The following is a 22888-nucleotide window of genomic DNA, read 5'->3' as shown; positions in this document are numbered from 1 at the left end:
CGGACCTCACAGCTGTGTACCAGTAACAGCTCATACAAATATGTAATGTACTGCATTCTACAATGGGAGAAAATGTATATTGAGCAGACTTACAGATGTAGCGCTTCATTTCAGACGCCTACCCGTGCGGGTCCGTGATCTGCACGGGGTGGGCCCCTGCTGAAAAGGAAAACCCCCCCGCAGGACTTGATACGCCCCCTTGATAAATAAATGTAATTTTAATGTAACCAGCTGCAATGGATCATGGATCCACCAGGGGGAGCCGTGAAAAGCTGCCACACTGGAACTCATGTGAAATAAACAGCTGATAGATCTACAGGTATCTGATATAGCGGATATTTGTTAAGATCCATATCTCACGGATAGGATCATATTCTGTGCTAAATAAGAGACATGTAATCATTTACAAAACATCACCATGTTTTTATTTAACAAAATAATGGTGTTTAATTCTCAAACAAACGATTTTCAATCATCATCCTCACGATCATTTAATGTATCATATGTTCGCGAATTGAAATTAATGCACTAATCCATGTAGTTTAATCCACGTGAGTTTACAACAACAAAAATAATCAGTTTCTTTTTATATCACATCTGACTGGAGGAAAATGCAGCACGGCTCTCACTACCGATAATTCTAATCCCACGGGCAAACAATAATATGTACAGTGTTAATAGTTTACTGTATTATTAGTGTCTAATATTACTGCTATAACAATCACACATTGAGTTGTTAAAATCAGACCGTTGTTTTTTTTTAAACAGTCTGAATGAAACGGCAGCTCTCAGGTGATCAGGTGTGTGTTTACCAGTGTTTACAAACTAACGCACACAACTACCTTTTGCGGTAACTAATAACGTTACTAGTTAACTATTCCCATTCAGTAACTGTATCAGTTACTGTGATTTAAATGGGTGCGTTACTGCGTTACATTATGTGATCCAACTGAACCGAATCTCCCTGCGGATGTAATTTACAGGCGAATACAGCGATGCCCTCTCACATTACCATGGAAAAGTTAAAGTGACCAGAGAGGAGTGATGATTGGTTCATGCGGGGTAAAATTTCAGGGTAAGCCGATCAGAGACAGAGTTGGGCGGGTCTTGCCTTATGGGGAAAATACACAGACACACAAATACTTGCTAACACACACACATACACGGCAACGCCCACCACCAGCACACACACTATGGCAGATGCAAGTATCAGCGAGAGCAGCAGGGCATTTACAACTTGGAGATATAACCACTATTTTCAATTTGTGGGGATAAAGGACGCAAAAAATATTACGGTCAAATGTAAACTGTGTCCAGGACAGAAAGCATTTTCCACATCGAATAACAGCAATGCCAATCTCCTGAAGCACCTAAGTAATGTGCATGGGGCTATAAAACTAGTCGCCAAAGACCCCACCGTCTCAACCACCGGCAGTGACCCAGATGGAGCAACACCATCTAAACAGCCAAAAAACGATTTTTTTTAAATCGCCACATGTCACCCAGAGTCAACTAAACAGATTGATTGCTGAAAATAGTTTGTTTGTCTTCAGTGTCCGTCTGGCAGTTTATTATTTATCTAATTGTTACTGCCAAAAGAGTGTAGTTCTTGTTTAATTGTTACACTGCCAACATAGTGTAGTTGTTGTTAATGTGTATACTGTGGTGATTGACATTATTCACCCACGGATCTATGGGTTGGGGCAGCGCCGTATAGACTGAGAGTTACGTCATCTCCGTTCACTCCAATGGACCACTTTTTTACAGCAATGGCGGATCGTGGAGCCTCTCAATCGTTCCCCGGAAGTTAGCGCCAAGGCTAGCAGAGCTGTAGAGTTGCAGCATAATAGACCGTTCGTGACGGACTTTTAAAGGTAAGAAGAAGTTTAAAGATTTATATTGCGGATATTATCAGTACATCTAGACTTGCCACCCGTTCCTTGAAATACGTATTTGTTACGTAATTGGGAATTAAATGTTGCGTTCCGCATTGAACCAATACGGAACGCAGTTTGTCCCGTATTTTCACAATCTGTCCCATGCACGTCTGTCACAGACACACGTGAACACTGAACTAACAATAATGAACAAAATAAAGGACAGGAAATATTAAAAACAGCAAAATATGTTGGCGGGAGGTGCGCAAGACCTTCCGCGGACTCTCCTCTCTGCTCTGCCTCTGTGCCAAATCCTGTCTGTCTGCCTGTCAGCCCGGCCCGGCCCCTTTGCGCTGCCTGTCGTCGTTACGCTCGCTACGTTACGTCATTACGCCGCTCTGTCGCGGCGTGATTTTTAAAAACAAATACAATAAAACAAGATGTCTTCAGATACGCCACCTCGTCCTCAAAAGAGGAAACACCGACAACAGAAATACAGACGAGAATGGGAAGAGGCAAACCAGTGGCTTGATAGGGTCCCTGAAGATGACTACAAGGCAAATTGCAAAGCATGTCGCAGAACATTTTCAGTGTCGCACGGTGGGCTGTCTGATGTCAAACAGCACGCAGCCGGGGATCTCCACTCAAGAAATATCAGAACACAAAGGAGCCAAGCACCAGTGTCAAGGTTCTTCATAGCTGAAACATCTCCTGAGATTGATTCGGTATGATTTTAAAGTCTATTAAATAAACGTGTATTTAATATTATCAATATAGAATGAAATGTAACCATAAAGAACATCTCTGATTCAGAATCAGAACTCTTATGTTGTTATGCTAATGCTGCTCATTTGAAATTATTCCTAATAGATTAACAGCAAATAAATACTGTGAATAAATAGGCCTACTGTGAATAAATACGATTGATTGATTGATTGATAAATAAAATAAATAGTGACAACAATATGAAAGTAATAATCTGACATCATCCCATTCCCCCCTCTAGATTACTGCAGCTGAGGTGACACAGGTATACCACACAGTAAAACATAACCTCAGCTACAACAGTGCTGACTGTGGACACAAGCTCAATCAAAAGACTCTATCTGATTCCAAAATGGTGAAGAAGATGACTTTGGGGAGAACAAAGCAAGAGGCACTGGTGAAAGACGTCCTGGCCCCGAAGGCAGTGGGTGATGTTCTCAAGATCTTAACATCTCCACCCCTCCCATTCTCCATACAGACCGATGCTTCCAATAAAGGGAACAGGAAGATGTTTCCCCTTGCTGTCCAGTACTTCACTCCAGAGTCTGGTGTCACCAACAAAATGCTGGACTTCATAGAGAATCCAGATGAGTCAGCTGCTGGGATTGTAGCTCTCCTGGAACAATCCCTTGAGAAATGTGGCTTGTCAATGGATCAAGTGACTGCATTCAGTGCTGACAACACAAATGTCAATTATGGTATTCACAACTCTGTTTTCACCAACCTGAAGAGAAAACAAAACGATCTGCTGCGAGGAAACTGCCATGCCCACATAGTGCACAACACAGTGAAGCACGCCCTTGACAAGCTTACTGTAGATGTGGAGAATGTTGTGCTGAAGGTCTATGGCCACTTCTCCATTTCAGCAAAAAGAAGAGAGTCACTCAAAGAATTTTGTGAGTTTTGTGACGTTGAATTCCAAGAGATCCTACGACATGTGACAACCAGGTGGCTCTCCCTCAATCCAGCCATCCATCGGCTGATGCAGACCTGGACTGCACTGAAGTCGTACTTCATCAGTCTAGGAGACGAGTGTCCCAAGCAAGTGCAAGCTTTGTTAAAGCTCAACAGAGACTCAACTGTGGAAGATGAAGACATTGTGGAGATTTACCTTCTTTTCTGCAACAATATACTCTCCCTCTTTGAGGAAGTAGTAAAGAGCCTGGAGAGCAATAGAACCACCTGTGTTGAGTTGTATTCCATCATGGATGAATTCAGGCAAAAGCTCATACAGAGACGAGACGACCAGTTCTGGGTACCTAACAAGGCAAAAGCTGCAGCGCCTCCTCCCTCATGACGCACACATGGCAAGGGCCGAATTCACTGCATTCCTCAATACAGCCATTTCATATGTTGAGAAATGGTTCGACTTCTCCGAAGAGAACTGGTTCTTCTCACTGCAGCCTCTCTTACTCCAACATGGCAACCTGACCTTTAATCAAATTGAGAAGGTGGCTACCAAACTCAACCTCATCAATAAATTGAAGATGAATGAGCTTTACGATGAGTGCACCACAGCCAATACAATCCTGAGGAGGCTCAGAGAAGAATATTCTGATGCATGGAAGTCCAAGGGTGTGGCTGCGAGGTGGATGGCTGTGTTTAAAGAAGTGGATGTGCCCAACATGCTCTCCATCATGAGACACATCCTGAGCATCCACTGGATACGTGGAAAGGATCTTCTCCAGAATGACCAACAAGTGGAGTGACTGCAGGAGCAGGTGCTCAGTGGAGCTCATCAGGAGTGAGCTCCTCATTACTCTGAACTTTGAGCAGACCTGTCCAGAGTTCCACACTACAGCTCTGAAAGACAAGGAGCTGCTCAGTGCTGCAAGAAGTAACAAGAAGTACTCCTGGAAGAAGAAGTGAGGAAGAGAGGGGACTGTTTAAACCTGTTCTAACAAAAAAAAGGACATAAAGGAGTTGAGGGAAGCTATGCACTTTATTTTTTATCTGTTTATTAGTTTTATGTTATGCACTTTCTTTAGGCGTATCTTGACTCCACTGGTGGATCCCAGTTATGAAGCAGAGGGTATGCGGCCAGGTTCAGACTTGGCTCAGGGAGTGATGTTATCAATCTTTTCATTTGTCATTTTGTTCAATCAGATAATCATAACAGGTTCACAAAAGTGTTTCATTTTAAGATGATTCGTAAAAGAGTCCTCAGGCAGGCTTTGTTACAGCTGTTACAGCACTTTATATGCATATAATACAGACTAGCATATGCTCAAGTTCAGCCTAGGTCAGTCTAATCACCCGTAACAAGTTTACAAGTGTGTTTCATTTCATTGTTTTCTGCCTTAAGTTTAATTGTTCCCAAATGTTACACTTAAAGCACATTCTATTGTAGCTTATTTAATTTAGGTGCTGTTCTGTTTCAGTTAACGTGCCCTATGCAGGCAGGCTTTGTTTAATTTACTATGGCTATGCTCAGGTTCAAATGTTACACTTAAAGCACATTCTATTGTAGCTTATTTAATTTAGGTGCTGTTCTCAGGTTCAGGCTAGTTCAGCCTATGCACAGTATGTATTTAAACATACAAGTTTACAAGTTCATTGCTAATAAAGCACTTTAAACTAAGTATGACTACAGTAAATGCTTTCTTGACTACCCCTTCCTTACTGACCACCAAGTGACCCCAGGGCCCAGAGGCTATTATGGTATGTGAAATCATGTCAATTATTTAAATCAAAGCATTTTGGTTCATATAAAAAATAGATATATTTCTATGCATTTCAGGAGTTTCGGACACCCGCGCGGCGTGAGGGGTGTTCCTTATTTCTATTTCTGAAAGGTGGCAACCCTAAGTACATCTGATTCAAATTAACATGTGTATTAAAGGATGTCAGTGGATTATCCCTAAATTAGTAGATTAAGGGAACGTTTACAGATAACAGATAAAGCTAGGATTCCGGATCAAGTTAGCAACACACGTTGAACAGCCTTTTAATTGTAAATTCCGTTCTCTTAATGTCATTTCGTCCAACGTTGTTGAATTAGAGAAGAGGGGCTTCTAAAAGGGATTGTATGCGGGGGTGGAGGGAGTTAAATATTAGATCAATATAATTTTGGTGCGTGTAAGAGTGAGTGTTTTTAGCAGAGCCATATTGTGTCCTTGTGATTATGTTGATTATTACCTGTCTGTATAATGTTGCAGCTCAGCTGATTTTGGATTGATGGCAAAGGGAGAGGGACTTAAGTGAGAGTGAAAACACAAGGTAAGTTTAATACTACTGTTTTATATAAGTAAGCATACTAAACATGTATTCTATCACTGTATTATATAAGTAATCTTGTTAGTAACCTACTGTATGGCAGGTGGAGGGGCAGTGATGTTACAGGTGGAGGAGCAAAACTGCAAGACTGCAAACTCATAAGACAGAGAAATCAAAGTTTGTTCTCCAGAGAAGAGGTTGATTTCACTTCATTTATTTCATATTTTCTAAAGATGTGGAAATGGCAACAAAAAAAACTTGAGAGCTGCAACCAAGACAACTGTAACAACATGAGTAGAGAGCCACCAAGGTTTTTCAAGTCCATCTCTTACTCCATTTTGCCAACCCAAATGTCCAGGTACATGACGGGACACCTTGCTTCTTTTTGTTGTTTGCGCTCCTCTGGCTGGGTGCTGGCAGGTGGAGGGCAGTGATGTTGGCAGGTGGAGGGCAGTGATGCTGGCAGGTGTAGGGCAGTGATGTTGGCAGGTGGAGGGGCAGTGATGTTACGGGTGGAGGGGCAGTGGTGTTAGCTGTTACACACCAGGCTCAAACTTAACACATTGCATCCTTCTTTGCAGTGTCCTTATTCCTGGAAGGGGAATCTGAAATTCCTGCAGAGTTTTGTAACCCGTTGGTCCGCACGCAAAGCGAATTTTTAAAGCCTTCTTAATTGTCTCATTGCTCCATTTCACCCCCTTTGTGGTGAGTCTGCCTAATGCCTTAAGTTGGTCTTTTTAAAACGTTTTCTTATATTTCTTGTCCCTAATTTTCATTGTTTTCTTGAGAGCTGCATTTTCCTTCCTGATTTTTCTTAGTGCAGACTTTGCTTTTTTGGTGATTCCTTCTTGGCTCTTTGATTTTCTCTTTAATTTTTTTAATAGATCTGTTTGACTGGCTGCTGGTTCCCTCGTATGCTGACTGGCTGCTGGTTCCCTCGTATGCTGACTGGCTGCTGGTTCCCTCGTATGCTGACTGGCTGCTGGTTCCCTCGTATCCTGACTGGCTGCTGGTTCCCTCGTATGCTGACTGGCTGCTGGTTCCCTCGTATGCTGACTGGCTGCTGGTTCCCTCGTATGCTGACTGGCTGCTGATGGCTGAGTGGGTGGTGTCCACCCTCCCTGTCTCTCCTCACTAGCCATGTCCTCTCTTTCTTCACCCTCACTTTCCTTTCTCTCAGTCTCCTCATCCCTTCTTCCCTCAATCTTTGAGACTAATGTAAGTAGAAGACATGGCACTGTAGATTTTCGAACATTTAAAATATTATACCACTTAAAAATAAGAAATATGACTTTTGTTACTAAGAGTTCATACTTATTATACCTGTGTCACCTTTCACATTATAGCTGTGATCATGAGCTATGGGCTTTGTAGATACAGGTCCCGGGGTGAATCGTGGTGCAGGGGCCCTTCTCTTTTTGACCACAGGGCAATGCACGAAGATGGTGGGTATAGCCTCTGCTCTCAGCCTAGTCTTGCCCTTTTTTGTCTTGACAAACTGGTCTGCATCAAAATGTGCCTGCGGAGTGACTTGAGGTTACTTCACACACAGAACAACTCAGTTTTGACTGCCCACATACATATTCCCTAGTGGTTGAATACACAGTATTAGGAAACACTTTATACTTACTGGACATGTTATACTCATTACATACTGTATATAAAATATGACCAAGAATGTGAGACAACTTTATAGAAATTCATATCACATCTGTTACTGATACCATTTGTCATACTTTGTTAAACTCACAAATAATAAAGTTCCATAACTTCAGTTGGGAACAAAGACCACACCTTATCTCCCCAAGGCAATTTCCCATCCAATAGGTGTGTATAACCCTTTCTTCTGTCTGTTACTCCCTCTTTCAGCACAAGAACAAGAGGGGGATTCAATGGAGCCTGAATACCTGCATTGAGACCCTCACCCTGCACCCTGAGTCTCAACTCTGTGTTTTTCAAGCCTTTCCCTGTTTTTTTGTATTAAACAAAACATTAAGCTTTCCCAATGGTGTGGTTTTCGTTTTGTGAAAAAGTGCAAATGCAGTGTTTGTATATAATAACCTCACATATTTTTTTGCTGTTGGTCGTGAAATTGCTCCTGCTGACTTGAGCCAGCCATTTTTTCCTCCGCTCTGTGTCAGTGGGGAAGCCGTACATTCGTACTCCTTTCTCTGAGCAATTTGGGCATCCCCAGGCAGCACAGCAAACCATGGTGGCGACTAGGAGGCAGCACAGCAAACCAGGACAACACGGAGGAAAAGGCACAGACAAACTGCATGATATGCTATTCAATGTTTATTGAATTCCATGTATTTGCAATGGATGTTCCTAAAACAACACATTTAACATCATCATCATCATGCTGCTGCTGCTGCTGCTGCTGCTAGTCCTTTGATAGTCACCTGTCGGTCTCCTGTCCTTTCTGAAAGCCATAAAGATGACATTAGTCATTTCGATAACTTGTGTCCTCAATTACCATGGGATTACTGAAACTACCATGAATTTAAGAAACTGGTAGAAATTAATCTAATCTGAATTTTTAAGCATTCCTTTAGATCCCCTCCCTCTAAATATATCAATAAACATTAGAAAGTGATGCTCCTGACTACTATACAAGTTTAAGAAGATAACATTGGTTTTAAAGAATTCAAAGCTATAAACAGCAACAGGCTCTTTAACCAAGGCACTGTTAGCCTAACATGTAAACTAGTTGTTCACACTAATCCTAATATTATCACTTAATATTAGCAAATTCTATTTTATTTTTTAAAACATATTGATGTAAATACATACACATATCGATTTGTTTGATAAATATTGCAAATCAAAACCTTTATTCACTAATAATTACCAAAAATCGTAGTTCTATCTCCTGTTATCAATGCATTCACATTGCCCGCCATGAACTTCCGGGGAACGATCCTCGTCTACATGAACCACGTGACGATAACCGCTTTTGGACTTCCGTTGTCGTAACTCTTCTATCTATACAGCGCTGGGTTGGGGTATTGTTCAGCACGGACATTTTAGTGAACCGGACTTCCTGTTTCCGCCGGTCTTCGCTTCCCGGGCATGAAGTTGTTTACAATGGTTTTCAGATACTAAATAAAAGTCTAGCTTGTACCTTTGATACCCCGCCTCCGACTCCCATCTCTCTGCACCACAACACTGCCAAAAGAGTGTAGTTGTTTTTATTTCATATTGCACTACTTAGAACTTGATTGTTGAGGCCACAATAAAGATGCCTGAAACTCATGTGAAATAAACAGCTGATAGATCTACTGGTATCTGATATAGCGGATATTTGTTAAGATCCATATGTCACGGATAGGATCATATTCTGTGCTAAATAAGAGACATGTAATCATTTACTAAACATCACCATGTTTTTATTTCACAAAATAATGTTGTTTAATTCACGTAGGTGTAAATACAAAACCATCGCTATGTTTTTAGATCAGGAAATGCAGCCCGGCTCAAACAAACAATTTTCAATCATCATCCTCACGATCATTTAATGTATCATATGTTCGCGAGTTGAAATGAATGCACTAAATGTAATCCACGTGAGTTTACAACAACAAAAATAATCGCTTTGTTTTTATATCACATCCGACCGGAGGAAAATGCAGCACGGCTCTCACTACCGATAATCCTAATCCCACGGGCAAACAATAATATGTACAGTGTTAATAGTTTACTGTATTATTAGTGTCTAATATTACTGGGGATTTCAGAATGGTACTGGATTTTGATTGATTGTATCGGCTTCATATCGCAACATATTCCCGAAGTATGAAGTTCAAAAATGTCCCACATTAGGGCAATTCACCCTACATTTAATCATTCAAACAAAATCATATCTCGTTTCTTTTTAACTAAATAAATGTGGTTTAATCCACATAATTTACTGTGTTAATTGTTTACTGTAGTATTGTGCACATTACTTTTTGCTGCTTGTTGCACCCCTGGTTAGAAGCTAAACTGCATTTTGTTGTCTCAGTACCTGTAATATGTGCAATAACAATAAAGTTGAATCTAATCTTGAGCAGGAACAAATGTATTTACTTAGTACATGTCTGACATTAACGATTAAACTCATTTGTGCATTTTTTAAACCGAGTCAAGCCGACTCCGGAGGTGGCGGCACATTAAAGTGTGCACCTGATTGTTTAACTTGAAGGTGCCTGATGACATTTAATCATTCAAACAAAATCATATTTTGTTTATTTTTAACGAAATAAATGTGGTTTAATCCACATAATTTACTGTGTTAATTGTTTACTGTAGGCTAGTATTGTTTAACTTGAAGGTGCCTGATGTGAACATTTCCAGCCCAACCATTTACACCTTCCTTTTTTCCCGTCCAAAGTTTGAATTGGAGAAAGGTAATGGTTATCGATGGTGCTTTTATAGCCTATTGTATAATAACTGTGTGATTTATATTGCTTTTCAAATGCATATGGCCACCCATTTAAACTGCTCTTCCCGTCAAGAATATGAATAGAACTTAGTTAGATCACTTTACATTTCTGCGAATGAATTTTTAATCACACACGTCTCCCTACGTCTCCCCACGTCTCCCCTTCCCGAAAATAATAAATAAATGAAAAGAAGAAACAATTTTCAAGTTCAGTTTTCACCGTTTTATTTAAAATAACTGAAATAACAGACACCATACTGTAGGCCTATCTGCTGCGGAAACCAGGACGAGCTATTTCGGGATCTGTTTTTCGGGGGCTCCTCAGTCTCTCATTTACCCAGCTCCTGATCTTATGCCACTGGTCAATGTTCAGATTTGGGAACCAATTGGAGACATAGGGCTCAATCTTTTTCAACCTCTTGACGGGAAAAAAGGAAGGTGTAAATGGTTGAATGATGAATAAACAGGGAGGAGGGGTACAGTATGAATACACTAGATATACACAGCCGCCCAGCTTATGAGCAGTATGAACACCAATGAGCGCCCAGCTCGAGATACCAGCGAGTCGAGAGAGAGAATGATATCTGCATTTTCTCTTTCGGTTTGATTACACATGCTGGGGATGGTGTTTACAAACATTGACCAGACCGTTCACCAGCCCCAACCCCATGTTGCCTATATGCTGTGTTGCGAACTCTTTGTTTAAAACGAATTGGCCATCGGAATGTGTTGAGGAATTCTCCCAAGGGGAATGGTCACATTGCACAGCTCTCCCCCCCACTCCTGTGATCTCCCAACCCCCAGTCTATAGATTTGTGTTCGCATATTTCTATGCCGTAATTCATACTGGTCCTCTCACGCACATACATTCTCCTTACAGTATACATACATATATGAGTCCGTGTTACGGACCATTTGTTTTTCTTTATTAAAAAAGTAAAAGGAAGAGCGTCTGAGAGGCGTTTTTGCCCTTTTGCTTTTTACCTTACTAAATGGTCTAATTGTCAGTGGAGCGAGGGGGGAGGGGGGCCGCGAAACTCGCGGAAGTGATTTCAAAACAAAAAGCACTCGTTTGCTTGGAACTGAAATGAATGTTATTAATGGCTGTAAATATAATAAGCCTGTGTCTAAAATTGACAACAGGCTTATTATATTTACAGCCCTTAATAACATTCATTTTCTGGTCTCAATGTGTGTCTTGGCCGTTTTCTTCCATCCATCTCCATCTTCTCCCGCATATCCGTGGTCGGGTCGCGGAGGTAGCAGTTCCAGCAGAGAGCCCCAAACTTTCTTTTCCCTGGCCACATCAACCAGCTCTGACTGAGGGATCCCAAGGCGCTCCCAGGCCAGCGAAGATATATAATCCCTCCATCTGGTTCTAGGTCTACCCCTTGGTCTCTTCCCAGCTGGACGTGCCTGGAACACCTCCCTAGGGAGGCGCCCAGGTGGCATCCTAACTAGGTGCCCGAACCACCTCAACTGGCTCCTTTCGACGCGAAGGAGGAGCGGTTCAACTCCGAGTCCCTCCCGGATGACCGAACTTCTCACCTTATCCCTAAGGGAGACACCAGCCACCCTGCGGAGAAAACCCATCTCGGCCGCTTGTACCCGCGATCTCGTTCTTTCGGTCATGACCCATCCTTCATGACCATAGGTGAGGGTAGGAACAAAAATGGCGCGGTAGACAGAGAGCTTTGCCTTCTGGCTCAGCTCCCTTTTCGTCACAACGGTGCTGTAAAGAGACTGCAGTACCGCTCCCACTGCTCCGATTCTCCGACCCATCTCACGCTCCATTGTTCCCTCACTCGAGAACAAGACCCCGAGATACTTGAACTCCTTCACTTGGGGTAAGGACTCATTCCCTACTTGGAGTGGGCATTCCATCGGTTTCCTGCTGAGAACCATGGCCTCAGATTTGGAGGTGCTGATCCTCCTTCCAGCCGCTTCACACTCGGTTGCGAACCGATCCAGTGAGTGCTGAAGGTCGCAGACCGATGAAGCCATCAGAACCACATCATCTGCAAAAAGCAGTGGTGCAATCCTTAGTCCACCGAACTGCAGACCCCCTCCCCCACGACTACGCCTCGAAATCCGAACCATGTATATTACAAACAGGATTGGTGACAAAGCGCAGCCCTGGCGGAGGCCAACCCTCACCTGAAATGGGTCCGACTTACTGCCGAGGACCGTCAACCCAATATGGGGTCCCACTTTCCACATATTACACAGTAACACAAGTATTCACTTGCTGTGTACTTATACTTATGGGGGGGGGGGCGTCCGTCAACCCAATATGGGGTCCCACTTTCCACATATTACACAGTAACACGAGTATTCACTTGCTGTGTACTTGTACTTATGTGGGGGGGTGCCTGTCAACCCAATATGGGGTCCCACTTTCCACATAATAAACAGTAACACGAGTTTTCACTTGCTGTGTACTTATACTTATGGGGGGGGGGGGGGGGGGGGTGTCCGTCAACCCAATATGGGGTCCCACTTTCCACATACAGATGTAGCACTGAATTTCGGACTCCAGCTTACAGCTTCCTGCCTACGGCCTGCCAAAGACCAGTATAGAGGAATGTTAAGCCCTCCCACTATTTTCCAAGAGGGCGTTGCCAGATTTTCAATTTCAGGTTTTAACCAGGAGATGGCGCTTCATTCACAAATACAGAAAGACAAGTTTCATGAACTTTCAGTTGTGTTTTGAAGAGCATTTGAACACATCAATATTTTAGATCAACTAAAGTATATCTAATCTTGTAATTCAATAATATATAGTCTTTATATATTAAATAATCATAATTATAATGTAAATGTTTACATTACACTTCTTTATTTGTTATGCTCATACTTTAACCTTTACAATCGTTTGCTTTAATATGCAGTATATTTTTGTGTTTGCTTCCTCCTGCTCCCTTTCGGACGCATACTGTATGATTTATTATTATTATTAATATGAAGATATTATTAAGATAAGATAAGATGTTACTTTATTGATTGAACATTTTAGTTTAGAATGTGCTGTCCCACGGTAATTCAGAAGGCTCACAGGTCACATTCCGACCATTATTTAAAACAATAGGTGCTTTCACACCGTCTACAGTTTGATTTGTATAGAGGGAGCTCTGTCAGTTTTCGAATTACCCATTTGCTTTCGGGGAGCCCTATTTTTCAGAGCACATCCTGCTACTAAATATGTCACACCCACGCTCTGTTGACTGGCGCAGCAGCGCGGATGCGATCAATTGCTATAAAAACACTCTTCTACTAATACAGACGGTGTCACTATGCCGGCGGATGTGGCCGTTGTTGAAGCCTCTTCAGGCTCCGCATCGGCAGGCCTCTCCCTCGGTGTGGAGCTGTCAAACTCGACCCTAACGCCGCTTACAGCCGGTCAACTAAAAGTTGTTTTCCGTTCACGTTGTCATTTTTAGACTCCTTTGCTTCTTTGCTTGTGAATCCAAAAGCTGTGACGCTTGGCTGTTTTCGTTTTGCCATATTTTTTTATTACACAGCCAGAGTTAAAAATATATCAATATGAACATTTCAAATACCGCGCCGGCATCACCGCCATAACCATAGCAACGTAAGTAAGAATGCAGCGCCGCCACGTACAGATGGCAACACCCAGACATATTCACAAATATAAAACAAATATTCAGAAACTGTAATGAACAATAACTATTATTTATTTCAAGAACTGTTATTTACAGAAACTCAACATTTCTAATCTGTGTGACACAAATATGCACTATTGTTTTGGGCTCCCCCTATTTATCTCAAAGTCAGCCATCAAGGGAGCTCCCTCCCTCTTCGGGGGAGCCAAGCTCCCCCTAGCTCCCCCCCATTTCGAACAGTGTCTGTGGCTGAATGGCTAGCGATTAGGTGCGGCGCATTTATCATAGGTGATCAGAGCTAACTGCCTGCCGTCAGATTTCATTCAAAAAACAGATCTGATTTTAAGACTATTTCTGCGCTCATAAAGAATGATAAGAATAAGAATAATGCGTATTGAACTGGTTTCATCAATGAGTGAGTTTATTTAACACTAGAACCGCCAATCGGGTCAATTTGTGTGATGTGTGTTGTGTGTGTGCAATGTAACTTTTTTTCAATAAAATATTAAAGTCTCCCAGTCCGTGACTTTTCCTGAAAGTGTGTTATGTAGCACCCTATGTTGTTAAAAATTAAATTCTAATAGCGGGATTTGACGGGTTTATGTAGGCCTATACAAAAACCTCTGGCGGTTCTAGTGTTAAGGTAATTAGGTACAGTAGAAGCCCCTTTTTATCAGAAACGAATTTAGCAGTTGAACATAAAAGTCAACTAACTGAGGGTCACTTGCAATGACAGTGTTGTGTATAACTGTAAGCTTGTCACTCAGAGTAACCTACCGTTAATTTAGCTGCTGGAGAAGAAAGATCAAGGGGGGAGGGGGGGAGAGAGCTGTGGTTGATGGGCCATTAGTTGTGTAAATACACAGCTGAGAGCTGCCGTTTCATTCAGACTGTTTAAAAAACTGTAACAATGGACTATTTTTCTTAGCGGATGCATGTCAATTTAAATCAATACATACAACTATTTTTTAAATCAATACATACAACTATTTTTTAAATCAATAAAAACATTTTCTAAATCCATAAAAGCATTTCAATTAATATTGGGAGTCATGTCGTTACTTTGTTGAGAATATGGCCGTGTAATAAGCGGGATAATTTGCAGCGACTTGTTCCTTATGGGGAAAATAACACCCGTCATGTGTGTGTAGAGGTGTGTGTGGTTAAAACACTTTCATGAAGTGAAGGAATTTCCTTCTATAAAACAGCTGTGGGCAGCAGTGAGTGTCACGGACATAAATTCAAAGATCAAGGCAGACTGGTGCACACACTCTCCTGTCCTGCCAGGCGACACGCCCGTTCTAAGCCGTGTCCCTCACTCCTCACATCCCAAGCATCCCCACAATTGTATTATGTTGTTACATCGTTTCAGATGTTATGTTTCAGTTGTGCTCTGTCTATGTTCAGTGAAGCAAATTTGTCACCTTTTGGCGAAATTCGCCGTTTTGAATCCAAAATAAGTAGTTTGTGTGATTCATGTAGATTTGCAATTCAAATATTTTTGGGGTATGGGGGGGGCTGGGACCCGGAGTAATCTGCGGCCTTGAGCTGTTATGTGCCATCATAACACGCATGGTGTTCTTTTTTTATATATTATAATGAAGTACGAGCTGTGTGCTCGAGTCTTCCTGCCTGTCGGCTCTGCTCATGGATGTATAGTAAGGCTCTGCTGCTCCGAAATGATGGTCTAGCTTCAGCAGCTACATTACCTACGGGTGCGTTCGTTAATATTAACTGTGTGTCCGGAGTCACTGTGGCACAGACTGGACCGCTGGTGAACAGCTGGTGAACAGCTGTTAGAACGGGCTGTTCAGGTGTTCAGAGCAAAGCTCCCTGTCGGAGCGGCGATGTGAACTGAAAAGTTTTTCTGTGGCAATATTATTTAAGGAATCGTTGAGCTAGCTAGCTAGCCTACATTGTCACTATCTGCTAACGTTAGCTTTAGCCTTCTATTTCTAATAGTTTTTTTCATAGGCTATAAACAGAGGTGGTATAAGTATATATATATTGTACTTGAGTAAAAGTAGAAATACTCAGATCTTGTACTTGAGTAAAAGTAGAAGTACTCAGGTCTTGTACTTGAGTAAAAGTAGAAGTACTCAGATCTTGTACTTGAGTAAAAGTAGAAGCACACAGATCTTGTACGAGAGTAAAAGTAGAAGTACTCAAATCTTGTACTTGAGTAAAAGTAGAAGCACACAGATCTTGTACTAGAGTAAAAGTAGAAGTACTCAGGTCTTGTACTTGAGTAAAAGTGGAAGTACTCAGATCTTGTACTTGAGTAAAAGTAATAGTCCCAGAGTGTAGGAATACTCTGTTACAGTAAAAGTCCTGCATTCAAAATGTTCCTCAAGTAAAAGTAGAAAAGTATTATCATCAAAATATAGTGAAAGTAGCGACAGTAAAAGTAGTCATTGTGCAGATTGGTCCATTTCAGAATAATATATATGATATGTTTTATAATGATTGATCATGAAAGTGTTATCAAAGCTGGTAAAGGTGCAGCTAGTTTGAATGACTTTGTATACTGCAGGGTAGCTTGTGGATTTACTCCAGGTGGAACTAAAGTCTGATTTAACACTTGATTATATTTCACTTAATTAATCCAGATCTGTGAAGTAACTAAAGGTATTAAATACATGTAGTGGAGTCAAAGTACACCATGTACCTCGGAACTGTAGTGGAGTAGAAGAACAAAGTAGCAAAACATTGAAATACTTAAATAAAGTACAAGTATCTCAAAATTGTGCCCAAGTATAGTACTTGTTGAGTTTATGAACTTAGTTACTTTACACCATGTGGCTATAAAGATAAAAAGACTTAAGCCTTGCACAGAGGCCTGAAAATACATTTTCAAAATGCTCAACAGTGCTGCCAAAATTATAAACTGACTGCTACACAATTTAAAATAAATGCTTTTATATATTTCTATTAGATGTGACTCTTTGGCGTTTCTGTTATTATTAACACTGCTGCTTTAGTTGTTCTGACTGCTAAAATCCTTTGTCATTCCGTGGGGTGGGGGAGCCGGGGGCTCGGATCCTTGTCACCTTTTTCATACCTGATGAGTTTGCATCCCTGTATGTTAAAAAGCCTCAGTCACCTTAATTCATGTAATAAAAACATCTCAGGTCAGTAACACTCAAAGCTAAATGTGCAATACCATGTTCAGCTATGTTACTATTTATAATGTTATTGTTGTTACATCAGAAGATGTACATATTGAAATGATTTCTTAACTTACAGTAGGCTATTTTTTACAATGTGTGTTGGAAGGATTTATTAAATTACAATGAATATTGTCATTGTTGAAGGCTTTTAGAGAAGGGTGAACTATAAGCCTGAATTACATAACATGTTATACCTAAAAACATAAAAGCCACAATAAATAAATCACAATTATTCTAGTTATTTTTACCTCCCGTATTGCTTTCAACCCACCAGCTTTTATGGTGTTGTTACGTCACTAACTGTAAGCTTGTCACATACAGTCTATGGTCACTCAGAGTAACCTACTGTTAATTTAGCTGCTGGAGAAGAAAGATCAGGGGGGGAGGGGGGGAGAGAGCTGTGGTTGATGGGCCATTAGTTGTGTAAATACACAGCTGAGAGCTGCCATTTCATTCAGACTGTTTAAAAAATGGTAACAACGGACTATTTTTCTTAGCGGATGCATGTCAATTTAAATCAATACATACAACTATTTTTTAAATCAATAAAAACATTTTCTAAATCCATAAAAGCATTTCAATTAATATTGGGAGTCATGTCGTTACTTTGTTGAGAATGTGGCCATGTAATAAGCAGGATAATTTGCAGCGACTTGTTCCTTATGGAGAAAATAACACCCTTCATCCAGATGAGGATCCCTCCGCTACACTTTGGGATCCTGATCGACCTACGAAGCTCCATTAAAATATACATATTTTTGGTGAATTACTGAGTTTAGGCACGTTAATAACGTTTTAATGAAGTTGAATACAGTATATTCATATGTGTCAGTGATTTCATGTCAAATCGGCGAACATAAACATAAATGATCGTGGTGAAGATGATGATTAAATTAGGATTAAAAATCGAGAGCCGGGCATTTCCTCCCGTTCGTTTTTTTCGAATAACAAAATTATTTTGTTAAATAACAACATGGTGATGTTTTGTAAATGATTACATGTCCCTTATTTAGCACAGTAGTATGATATCCGTGACATATGGATCTTAACAAAGTTCCGCTGTACATCCAGCGTACTGTATCTCACTTTATTTCACATGAGCTCCAGTGTGGAACCCCACTGCACCCCCTGGTGGATCAATGATCCATTGCAGCTGGCTTCATTATAATTACATTTATCTATCACGGGGGCGGTCTCAAGTCAAGCTGGAGGTTTTCCCTTGAGCGAGGGCAGATCATGTACCAATCACGGCCCTCGCGTTTCAAACTGTCTGAAATGAATCGCTACATCTGTATTACACAGTAACACAAGTATTCACTTGCTGTGTGTGAAGAAATCAACTGTGGGAGCAATTATTAGAAAACGGAAGACATACAAGACCACTGATAATCTCCCTCGATCTGGGGCTCCACGCAAGATCTCACCCCGTGGGGTCAAAATGATCACAAGAACGGTGAGCAAAAATCCCAGAACCACACGATGGGACCTAGTCAATGACCTGCAGAGAGCTGGGACCAAAGTAACAAAGGCTACCATCAGTAACACACTACGCCGCCAGGGACTCAAATCCTGCAGTGCCAGACGTGTCCCCCTGCTTAAGCCAGTACATGTCCAGGCCCGTCTGAAGTTTGCTAGAGAGCATTTAGATGATCCAGAAGAGGATTGGGAGAATGTCATATGGTTAGATGAAACCAAAATAGAACTTTTTGGTAAAAACTCAACTAGACGTGTTTTGAGGAGAAAGAATGCTGAGTTGCATCCAAAGAACACCATACCTACTGTGAAACATGGGGGTGGAAACATCATGCTTTGGGGCTGTTTTTCTGCAAAGGGACCAGGACGACTGATCCGTGTAAAGGAAATAATGAATGGGGCCATGTATCGTGAGATTTTGAGTGACAACCTCCTTCCATCAGCAAGGGCATTGAAGATGAAACATGGCTGGGTCTTTCAGCATGACAATGATCCCAAACACACCGCCCGGGCAACGAAGGAGTGGCTTCGTAAGAAGCATTTCAAGGTCCTGGAGTGGTCTAGCCAGTCTCCAGATCTCAACCCCATAGGAAATCTTTGGAGGGAGTTGAAAGTCTGTGTTGCCCAGCGACAGCCCCAAACACCACTGCTCTAGAGGAGATCTCCATGGAGGAATGGGCCAAAATACCAGCAACAGTGTGTGAAAACCTTGTGAAGATTTACAGAAAACATTTGACCTGTGTCATTGCCAACAAAGGGTATATAACAAAGTATTGAGATGAACTTTTGTTATTGACCAAATACTTATTTCCCACCATAATTTGCAAATAAAGTCTTTAAAAATCAGACAATGTGATTTTCTGGAATTTCTTTTCTCATTTTGTCTCTCATAGTTGAGGTATACCTAGGATGAAAATTACAGGCCTCTCTCATCTTTTTAAGTGGGAGAACTTGCACAATTGGTGGCTGACTAAATACCTTTTTTGCCCCACTGTACATGCATTCTTCTCTTGCATACACATATTGTCTTCAGACATGCATATATTATTTTTAATAGTAAATGTAAACATTGAATGAATGTGCATGAGAGCAAAATGTATAAATATGAGCATTAAAATATATGAATATGAGAACAAAATGCATGAATGTGTGAGTGACAATGTATGAATGTGTGCATTGAAATATGATAATATGAGAGCAGAATGTGTGAGTGTAAATATATACGTGTGTGAGAGTGAAAATGTATGTATGTAAAAGGAGAATATATGTGTGTAAGAGTGAAAATGTATGTATGTAAAAGGAGAATATATGTGTGAGAGTGAAAATGTATGTATGTAAAAGGAGAATATATGTGTGTAAGAGTGACAATTTATGTATGTAAAAGGAGAATATGTGTGTGAGAGTGAAAATATGCTGCATTTTGAATGTCCGATGGTCCACCATTTCCACCGGAAATATCAAACATTGAAAACAATGAACAAGACTTAACGTATTCATAATAATTTATTATATTTATTCCGTTTAGATGTAGGATTTTTGACTTTGTTTAGAGCAGTGATCTTCTCTGCAGCAGAGAGCTAAGCGCTGTCAGACCGGACCTAACCCTGAAAAGTATTATCATCTGAAATTAATCATTATGTTATTAATATTAAATACATATAAGTATTGTTACAACTTGTATTTAGAAATACTCTGTTGTAATTATTGATGCATAAATGTGTTCATCCATTCAATGTGGCATCTGCTATAATGGGGTTAATGTATGATATTACTTAATAATATAATACATTAGAATATATGATATGATAATTACATTTGAGTTTTATTCATTTCTTATTTCATAGTTTCTCATTATTATTATTTTTATCGCTCATCTTATTTTTGATTTTATTAATCCGTGCTATCCTGTTTTTCACTCTCACTACTGTGTAAAAACACCCCAACAATATTACAAAAAATATACTTCATAAAGCAAACTATATACTTTATTTGATCTAAAATATTGATGTTTTTTCATTATAGTAGCCTGTGAAAACCATAACAAATAAGTGATTAAATGCTACAGTATTCAGCAAACACAACTGCGGAGCTGCAAACATTTCAAACAGAATAAGTTCTACAACACCCAGTTGTCTTTGTGTATGTGTGAATGAAGCGCCATCTCATGGTTAAATCCTGTAATTGAACAAATGGGGAAATTGGGCAACGCCCTCTAGCAATTTGGCAACACTCCCAGCCACTGGGATCCACTGGGCTTTTGACAGGGACACACCCATGTGAGTCCTATCTGGAGTGCTACATCTGTAAGTTCAACTTATTTTGATTCGGTCCCCCAAAACAGCTCACGTTTCTGATGTGGCCCCTTGTAAAAATGAATTGCCCACCCCTGCTATAGACTCAAATGATGTTGTCTTTTAAATGGCCAATCACCATAATAATGTTGTGCTAATTTCTTCCCTGTTATACTTCTGTTAAAGCTGACATAATTAAGGTTGACTAAGTTATATCTGCTGCGGTTTTCAGTGTGTACATATATATAAAGGATTTCTTGAAGAGGTGCTAAATAAAAGGGAATCAGTATTTCTCCAGGACTCTATTTTCCTGTTTGTTTGTGTGACTAATGGGGATAACAACTTTTACATTTGATCCAGTTGTTCTCTAAATGACTCCGTCCAAAACACTGTTATTTAACAAAACCCAATTTTCTAAAAAAATAAAATTCTTAACCTGCTCTAAAGCCACTTTTGATTGGAATAAAGTTGCCAAATATATACATATTAGGGCAGTCAAAGTTAATGCATTCTGTTGTGATTAATCAATTGACCAACTTTCAACCAAAGTTCCTCTCGAATACCAGCGCAGATATTCACCATGCATGGCGGTGAAAAGGCAAGGTGGAGGAATACCAGCTCCATGACTGCACTGACTGGAGATCAGTAAGAACCATCCCTACTTTAACTCTCTGTAACCAGTGGCGTTTCTATATGTACAAAAGTGGTGGGGCACAGAAAACTTAGATGTCTATATATAAGCTTCTGCAGTGAGGTTCATGGCTGGTGAGGCACTGACTCTTCAGGTTTACAAATATAATATTTGGACCTAAATCAAAATATAATATTATTTTATAAAGCTTTTTTTGTCTGATGCTTCGATTAATTTTAAACAGACAGTTCAACAAAAGGATACCCAAAAAATGTAATTGTATCATTTAAATATTGAATTGTTCTCTCTTAGTAAGATCCCACTTTCAATAAAATTGCGGTCTTACCTTGACTTGAAGATGAAGTCCATTTGGCTATCCTTCTGGACAAAAATCTCTATTACTTGTTTGTAAAAGTCCTCCTTATCTTCTTGTAGTTTCAAAAGTCTATCATAAATCTAATTGATAGATTTATGATTCGAAAATTATAAAAGTAGGGTAGACATGTGGATATTATCCGGCTGAACAAAACGTGCATTTATCTAACAGGTACGTTTCCCCAGATCTTATTTTGAGCTATTTTCTAAAATCCTATGGAGGAATCTCATAGCTATTTGTGGAGGGAACCTATGCGCAGCTTACTTCCTGGTTTTGGGACGCGTCTCTCTCCCCCTCTTCACACACCACACTTTTCGCGGCACACGTAGCCAATCAGCTCTGAATTATGTGAGATGACGTATGGTGGGGATGGCAGCTCACTGCCCCTATGGTCATAATTTTTTTGCCACACACATTAAATAGGACAATACTCTGAGCATGCGCAGTGTAGTTTTTACAGTCACCGTTCACTTAGACAGTGAGAGGGAGGGCATGATCGGGTTTTGTCCCACATGGCTCTAAACCGCTCAATAGGCACACACTGTAGACACTAATTAGAAGAACACAGACTAAAACAGCAATGTACAGACGAATCAGATGTTTAAACATGATCTTAAAATATATTTTATATATTTTTTATTTATTTTTTGCATTTTTTTGTAATCATTATTTGTAATACTTTCTGCTGACACTACGTGGGGCTGTGCCCAACCTGCCCCTAATGACCAGTCGCCACTGTCTGTAACAGAACACCTGATCCATAACTAATGTTATAAACTCATTCTTTGGGTGTGCTGAGAACAGAGAAAAGGCGTACCGCAGCTCTCTTTGTATAATATATGAATAAATATATATATGCATGTCGAGTTCAGACAAACCTCAAGCGTGGTTTTGAAGTTTTCTATTTTCAGTTCAGTAGGGAAAATTAACTAATGGTGCATTTCCACTGCAGCGCGTAGCACGGTTTAAGCGTGCCGTGCCAAGCCCGGCCCAGCTCAGGGCTACTTTTTCACCTTTTTTCTGGCCCTCCAAAATCGAGGTTC

The 22888-nt window shown here is 40.5% G+C and overlaps 1 protein-coding gene and 1 long non-coding RNA gene across 2 annotated transcripts in view; one reads left to right on the top strand and one right to left on the bottom strand.

The window, feature by feature from the left end:
- Positions 1–22888, bottom strand: part of LOC307022373 (chemokine-like protein TAFA-2) — a 153318-nt gene that overhangs the window by 29351 nt on the left and 101079 nt on the right. The gene's annotated exons all lie outside the window — the stretch shown is intronic.
- Positions 1676–7674, top strand: LOC307022375. The gene is made up of 3 exons (XR_013803372.1): positions 1676–1874; positions 5801–6563; positions 6743–7674. It is a non-coding gene; the product is annotated as an uncharacterized lncRNA (long non-coding RNA).

This window comes from Notothenia rossii (assembly GCF_949606895.1).
Source record: "Notothenia rossii genome assembly, chromosome: 10".
NCBI classification, from domain to species: Eukaryota; Metazoa; Chordata; class Actinopteri; order Perciformes; family Nototheniidae; genus Notothenia; species Notothenia rossii.
The sequence above is the reverse complement of the archived record's forward strand: the minus strand, read 5'-3'. Positions and strand labels throughout refer to the sequence as shown.